Below are 8,611 nucleotides of genomic sequence, written 5' to 3'. Positions count from 1 at the left end.
ACAGGAATCGGTGCAGCCTGTCTGCAGGCCAGCATGAAGGTCAAACATTTGTGAGATGTGGCAAATTAAAATCAAAATGTCTTTCAGCTAAAAGCCTTGCCAAAATGCAGCAAGTGTTCTTTTCAAGTAAAACCTCCCTTTATTTGCCTACCTCAGTCACATAAGCTTTTAATTAGACCATATGTGTAGCTTCATAGACAGCTCCTGAAACTGGAAAACTCCAAGAGAGCTTTTCCAAAGTGAAAGCCATATCAAGTTGCCCGTGTTCACAGCATGCCCTTCTCTAGAGAAAGAAGCAAAATTAAGAGTTCAAAGTAGATGACAAACAGCAACACACCTGAAGTGGCTTAAGGGCTTATTATTGCTATTATTATTACTACTACTATGTCTTACAGCAGTCAAATGCATTTCAGCTCAGAGACTCCAAAGTCCAACAAAGAAAATCCAGCTGGAAGCTCTATCAGATCTTTCTCCTTATCTACTTTCTCTTCAGATGCCACCTGACACACTTTCGTGCTTGCTTTCATGACAAACATGAATCATTCATACATAACAGTGTCACTCAGCCTAGCAAAACATCTCTGGTTCAGCTCGCCCTTTGGCCTTTTTATGAGGCTTTCTATCACTGCACATAGTTGGCAACTAGTTGTGTGGACTACCACGGATCTGTTTCTGATCATATCTTCCAGTTAGACTGCAAATGAGAACTCCTAATATGGGGCTATCAGCAGACAAATTGCTTAAGCCTAACAATGCCGCATGAAGTGTAAACAACTGGAATCTGCTCCATTTAAGCAATGTACAATGCTTGCATTGTGTGCCCAAAAACAACTGGAAGGATCGTTTCTGGATTTTTAAGCTGGTCTGTTGCCAAAGCAGAATGGGAAGGCACACAAAAAAGGGAATGTTTTAATGCATCTACTGACACCACTTCAAACTGGATCAGGATCACAGAAAACTCCACTACTTGGAAAACTCAAATGCTTTGCTCTTTAAATTCTCCTTGTGAAGTAGTTTTGGGAGGACTGACAACAAAACAGTAAACAGAAAAACTTGTCAACCATCAGAGTTTGGGCTTATTGGCACAACAAAACGAAGGTGCAGCTGAAAAACTGGTCATCCCATGAACATCAGCTTTCCTCCAGCTGCCACAGCTAAGAGGAGCAGAGAGGGCTGCAGTGCAGATTAGCAGTCCCAGCTTCAGCATCTTAGCTCTTGGCTCTCTCTCCCGTAGCACAGACACTTCCCTGCCCATAATATTTTTCTAGATTAAAAGCGTAGACTCTATTTTTATTCTTCTGTCCCTATTCATCTCAAAACACAGGCAAAGAAAATTAATGCACTGTCAGGTGTTAAGCTGCGGAGTTTCATCCTCTCTCATGTCCATGTTATTTAGGAGAGCTCTGAAGATAGAAGGGAGCATGCATTGAAAGAACCCTTTGTAAGCTGCTGATACCCAGCTCCAAGGACTGAGAAAGGTGTAAAGACATCTAGATGGCACTGGCAGAAACTTTCTTTGATGCAAGCTAGCCATGGTATCTGGACTTCTTGTTCATCACAGAGCCTTGTGCTGCAGAGGTGTGCATTTCTCTTCTAGAGCTGAGGAAGAGCTGAAGGTGTGAATAGGGCTATTCCACATTTACCTGGAGGAGAGAATTAAAGGTTGAGATACTTTCAAGACAAATTATCTTTTTTTTCCTCCTGAAGGAGGCTACCTGTTTCTTTACAGTTATGAAAACTGACCTCATTCAGTAAACACAGCAGTCTAAAACAAAGAGGCATCCACACTGACAGGATGTAGAACCTGAAGGACCTGGCAAGAGCCTGAAGAAAAGCACCTTTGAGGGATAAAAATGTCCTCAGTTAATAAGGCTGTTTATTTGGGCCTCTCTTGTTTGTTGCTAGGTTGTTTCTTTAATGACAAGATGGAAGTCCTCGGTCACATCGACTTGGAGAATAATCTACCTCTCCTGTTCACAAACTGTCCCTGTTACAATGTAGTTTGTGTGATCTCAGCTGTGAAGTCAAGCACTGTAGCTTTCTCAAAAAAATTATTTTCCATGCTTGGATGAACATGTTTCACTTTTGCTCCTTCCAAGAGATCACCCTCCTAGAGAGACAAAAAAAATAAACTTTTACTTCATGCACTTCATGATGTTTATTGCTGCTTCTTAGTCGAGGAACCCTTGGAGCTTCACACTAGTGTGGTCACACCAGTTTTCTGTACATGGAAGAAGGCTACTGGCTTGGAGCAAGATTTTGGAGGAATCATCAGTTACTAACTCCCCATATTCACCCAAATGCAACATGAGAGTCTCCTCAGTAAACTATACACATTAGTTTCATGAAGATAGTTGTCAATTGGGTGATACCTGGTCTGCTTTCCTCAGAACTTGCCCTTGCTGTGGCTCTCTATAACTATGCTGCTTCTCACAGGGTTCACTTGGGGGGCATTTTGCTTGTGACCCACCACTTCTTACTTACTATGCAGCACAGAGCAAATTCTTGCAAAGAAACACGAACAAAAGCATCTTAATTGTGGTTAGGACTCACAGGTGGTGACCCTGGGAGGAAATGTCACACCTTCAATGTGCATTTTTTACTTTTGTAAACATATTCAAGTCAAGAGAAGCAAAGGGACCAGTGTATTCTCTGAAATTTCAGCTGGTGGATAAAAGGGCTGGAGCACCTCTGTTACAAAGACAGGCTGAGGGAGTTTGGACTATTCAATCTAGAGAAGGCTCCAGGGAGAGCCTTATAGGGGCCTTCCAGCATCTGAAGGGGCTACAGGAAAGCTGAGGAGGTGCTTTTCATTACAGAAGGCAGTGATAGGACAAGGGGTAATGGTTTTAAACTGAAAGATTTAGATTAGACATCAGGAAGAAATTCTTCACCGTGAGGGTAGGAGGGCACTGGAATAGGTTGTCCGGGGAGGCTGTGGAAGCCCCATCCCTGGAGGTGTTCAAGGACAAGCTGGATGAGGCTTGTGCAGCCTGGTTTAATGGGAGGTGTTCCTGCTCGTAGCAGGGAGGTTAGACCCTGATGACCTTTCAGGTCCCTTCCAACCTTAGCCATTTTATAATTCTATGATTCTATGAATCAACAGATTGTCTTCTTTTTGAGGATCTTTTTCACCACTGTTAATTTTTCCCCTGAACAAAATGGAGTAGGGAATTGAAACTTCACTGCACAGGGATTTGGGAATTCCAGCAATTATATCATTCCCTTTCAGAGAAATTTTTATCTTCTTTCACATGGAAAACTTTTTGCTTTGGTAGAATTTAAAACTTGGGTTTCACTCATGTCTGTTTCCTAATGTAAAGTAATATATAATATAGTATCAATTTTAAAAAACAAATGACACAATTTCAAAAGAACATAATTTATCAGTTTGTTTTTTTCAAGTATGGAGCTAATTTAAGATGTTATTGGAACTTTTTTATCACTTTTTTTGAAATGAAATTTCCCCAAAAGCAACATGAGCTCACAAACTGCTTTTTTATTATTATTATTTTAGCACTACTGCATTTTACTTATGGGAAAAAAACCCCTCTCCATCAAAGTTTTTCCCAATGAATACTAGTCCTGAGTCAAGTAGGAGCGTGTCTGAAAATCTTTCAGATGGAAGATTTATTATGTATCACTGGGACAAAAAAAGCTATTCAGGGCCAAATTCTGATACAAGCTGGTTTGTGTAAATATACTGAGCTCCAGCCAGTGAAAATGAGGCCTTTTCAATGTACTTCATGCTCTTAAAAAAGAGAAGTACCCAATAAAAAGGGTCAAAAATGTTAGCATGTTTATGTGTCTGTGCACACACGTGTGTGCAAACACAACCATCCTGTCACTGCTCCTGGCACTCAAAAAAATATTTCTAGATCATTTTAGAAATATATGTGTGCAGTGTAATGGACCACAGCCATTTAATTTTTTACATGGTTTTATTGGCTTCCATTTTTAAAATGTTATTTTTGTTTTATTTATTTATTTATTTTTTAATCTTGTGAAAGATAATTTTATAATCCTATAACCAGATATATCAACTAAATTTTGAAACTAGTGAGCAAGACCACATTTGCCTAGAAAATCATCATTTAGCTTGCCTGGTACTAACAGCTTCCCCACAGGGCTGTTACTGGATGTTAAAAAATACTCACTTTATGGGAACATGACAATTTGTGGATTACAGAAGGGCCCAAAACAGCAAAAGGGTTAAGGAAGTTGTGGCAGAAATAAACCAGCATGTTTGTTGAGTACAATTAATTATCCTCACTACAAAGTTTATTTTTAGGAAGATGGTAAATAGAAAGATGTCTGTGTTGCCAAGGTTTAGAAATCCTTGCCCAAAGGTTGTCTGAGAATGTTAGTCTGATAATATGGCTTTACAGACAAAAACATTGAGATGTGTATCAAAATATTGCAAAGGGGTAACTGCTCTGCCAAAATGAAAGCCAGCCCTAACAGATGTGAAGCACAACAAGCTGGGGTGATTCAGTCCATTCCTATAAACAAGATGCAATGGAAAGAGGTTGCATAATTAACCCATGCCCTAATAAACAGTATTTAATATGCCATCTATTTGAAATCAAACTCCTGTCAAAAGCAGCGGTTTTATTTCTCATTTTAATTTTGTTCAAAGCAAATAAAGCCCTGTCTGCGGTATTGCCCAAGGCAATGACTTTAACTGTTCCAAATGTGGGTTTTTGTGGCCTGATTTACAATGTTATGGAATGACCAACATTATATTGCTGTTTGAATGACCTGGATGCAACTGAGAAACACTCAGCACTTGTCTGGAGCAGGGAGCAATGATGACTTCACGCTCCTCTTGGGCCACCTGGATCCCGTCAAGTGCAGGCATAAATCAAAGCAACCTTTATGTGACAGAGGCTTGTCCAGGCAGAGACTAGGTCAGACTCACTCCTTCAAGCAAAATAAAACTAAACTATAAAAATTTGTGATATTATTTGCTTTGCAGTAGCTCCTAGAGTAATTTCACCATGCAAGTAGAGGAAGTCAGAGCCCAGAAGAGTCAAACTTGTCTTCTTTCCTGTGCTTTGCACGTATCTGCACCTGTATCCAAGTTTCTTGGACAAGTTTGCCATTAAGCACAGGCTTGGCCTGCACTTCAGATGCAATATTGACACTACCACAGGGGACAAAATAATTTGCCCATTTTCACACCAAAAACAAGTGGCAAAGGCAAGGACAGGACTTAGGGCTCCAGAGGAGTCAGTTATTAGATTCTTCCTTGGACCTCAATGCCTGAAGGGGGGACAGAGTTGCCAGCTAGACAGAGCTGAGTTTTTGAGTCTGAGAGGAAGATTTCTGCAGCTGGTAGTATTTCAAAATAGCACCTCTCTACATGGAGGAAAGCTTCTGGTTCAGGAACCGGTTGACAACTGGGCAGTTTTTAGTCTTCCCTAATCTATCCAAGATAGACTGTAATAAGCACTCATATGACATACATATTTCATTTAGATTAGTAAATATTTATTCTTCTAAAGGTCCAGAGCTAAGAAGCACTGGATAATTGAAGTTATTCCTGTATGTACTGGCAGTCTTCACCTACCCCAACGCTACCACATGTTTACTTCAGCTCTGACAGGCAAGCCCACCCTTCCATATTTATCCTCCACTGTGACCATCATGTGAGTGGAGAATGCCAATCACCCCAAACTGTGCAGAACTTGTGGTAGGGCTTGTGTTTTGTTGACAGATGTCCTCTGCAGTCAAGGAAAAGATTCTGTATAGGTGGTCTCTAAAAAAAGGTACATTTTGTGGTAGAAGGGAGCATGCTTGGCATTTTTCTTGTTCAAATGGATAGAATTGTGGCTGAATATTTGTATAAAAATGCCGAAGTGAAAGGTAGGAGCAACAGGCAAAACTACTGTAAATAAAGAAGATGTAATTACGTAGTAACATATTTTTTCTCTCCATTGTTAATGGAAAAGGCCAAGAATTATCTGCAAAAATCCTTAAAAATACATGCCCTGCTGTGGAATTCTGCTTTTTTTTTTATTGGCTCCTATGCAGTCCTTATCACCAGAGTACACACCATTTCACTTCTGACACATCACTAAATCACTGCCATTAACGCCTTGGTAATTAAACTCATTTGAGATAGAATGGCCACAGAGCTTGTAAGCCACACAAGAAAATTCCTAAAGCCATCTTTTACAAAGAGCTTTGATCAGAAACTCTTTCCAGATCTGGGCAGATGAAATGTTATGGAGACAATCTCAACTCAATCTTAATTCATGTAACATTGATTTACTTAGGAGCTCATAGCTCAAAATAGACTTTGATGGCAATAGCTTATCTCCTCAAATCTGATAAACTCTGAGGACAGATGTATTGCTACAATTAACATAAAGTATATACTGCAGAAAGCAAGGAGGAAAATAACTAGGCTAAGAAAACATGCACTCCTTAATGCCACCACTCTGACACTGCACGCCTCATAGCCAGGCTCCACGTTAATTGTAGGATTCATGAGTAAGCTCCAAGGAAAGAAATGTGTACTGGGAGGCTCCCCATCATGTCTGTGCTCTTTCCAGAGGTGATTTTTACAGCCTAATTAGCATCTGTCACCAGTTTCTTCTGTCATCTCTTCTTGGGGAGGAAAGCTCACTCTGCTGTGGCCTTGTGTTTTGTGAGGCCAGGGGCAAACTTGAATAATTAGATTGGATTTCTGAATAGCTGGTTCACTGTGATTTTGCTGTGTATTTATATTTTTAAAGTCCAGGCGTTTGGAGAAGGAACTCAGGACATCTGTGATGAGACTGTGTTCATGTAGAGTTTCATCCCAACTTTTTAGATCCTCCTGAAGAAAACTCTCCAGAGACAAGTCTGGTAGAGAAGGTGTCCCATGGTGGGGGAGTTGTCACGCTTCAATTTTGTATACTGAGTAACTCAGGTAGAGGCTATTGTTCTAGGGTTTGGACTCAGGGGGAAGGTGAAGGAAAAGTCAGTCTGGGACCTGCACGAAGACCATAGCAACAACCTTACCAACACCAACTACTGCAAGACAATCAGTCCTGGCTGTATAAGGCTGCTGCAGGATAGCAAGAAATGCTACCTGAAAACCAAATGCTAATGTCTTCTCTAACACCAAAACTCTTTAGAAACTCTTCTTAGAGCAGTCAGCAACTGTCAGAAATTGCTTCTTGGAGCTATCCTCCAAAACCATGTAAACACAATCAAACCAGAGGTTACTGTCCTGTCTAGCTGGCCTGACAAAAAAAAAAGCCATGAGGGCAAAAAGCCAAGCATTTCCAAGTGAGCAGTCAAAGGTTGCTTGTGCCATGCCATGACAAGGGGAAGGACACAGCAGAAGAGGTGCTGCTTCTCATGTGTTTTTCTCATCACCTGACAAAATGGTGTTATTTGCAAGGAAGCATCTACTCAAGAAAGAAGGTGGGAGAAGGAACATGAAATAACATGGCAAATCCATAAAATTTCTCAGCTGCCCACCTTGTCACTGGCCCAGTGCCAGTCAACAGTTGATGGGTGCTTAGCAAAGCTGCTTGAAACCTGGAATTTCCCTTGGAAGCCTATCTTATCCCTTGGACAAGATATTAAAATCTTATGATTTTTATTGTTACTATTTTTTCCACACCTTACTGGAAGAACATGAAAAGTTGAAATTTCCTGTGAAATGGAAATCCTGAGTGATTTTGCTCTGGTAGCGTCAGAACATCCTGTTGCAAAGATTTGTTCTAACTTGCCTGCAATCTTCACAAGGTCACAATGCTTCACTTCCATGGAATTCTTTAAAATTTTATAAAAACAGAAATTATATGAGAATTTTTGAGTGAAAATACAATCTTTTGTTTTCATCAAAATGGTACTTTTCAGTAATTTCCACCAAAAAAAAAACCTGCTGGTTTGGCCATAGCTTTTCCATAGCATATTCTGTTGGAAAATTTCCACAATCTCAAGTCCATTTCCAGTTAAGCCTACACAAAAAAGTTTTGCCAGGAGGGACTGACTGCATGTTTGCAGGAGCCATGCCATGGACATATAATTACAGTTCCAAGTCGTTTAATCTCTTGTCTAAATATAAATAGATGAGTGAATATCAGTAATTTCCTCCGTCCCTCTAGCTGTGGGGAGTTTATCTGCACAAGGGAAGGCTTTAGGATTAGGGCCAGTCATTGGGGCTCTTTCCAGGCTATCTGTCCAGGGAGGCTCGTGAGCTGTTCAAAGATAACACCCTGTTCATATTTGGCCTGATCAGCCGTACTCCAAAGGGCATCCCACAGCAAAGCTGATTTAAAGAAACAACAGCTGAGCTGTTCTGTGCCTTGCTGCTTCTGGTGGGAATTTTCCCAAGAGGCTGAACTGACTAAAAGAGCTTATTTTCTTCCATTAGGCTGCTTGGGCCAACCTTCCATTGCTTTCATTCCCTGCTGATTTGGGACCTGCCAGTGAGCAGAAATCACCTTTACTCCATTGACCTGACTAGCCCAACTGGAAGTTGTGGTTGGCTTTCTTCAGGACAGATCTCCTGGAGTTTCATGGAACTGTACAGGAGCTTTTGCTCCTGCTGGCCATGGTCACTTCTCTTATCTTTTCCCATAAGTGTTATCAATGTTTTTATTTTCAT

The sequence above is a fragment of the Apus apus genome, chromosome 14 (genome assembly GCF_020740795.1).
Source record: "Apus apus isolate bApuApu2 chromosome 14, bApuApu2.pri.cur, whole genome shotgun sequence".
NCBI lineage: Eukaryota > Metazoa > Chordata > Aves > Apodiformes > Apodidae > Apus > Apus apus.
This window is presented reverse-complemented; position numbering follows the sequence as displayed.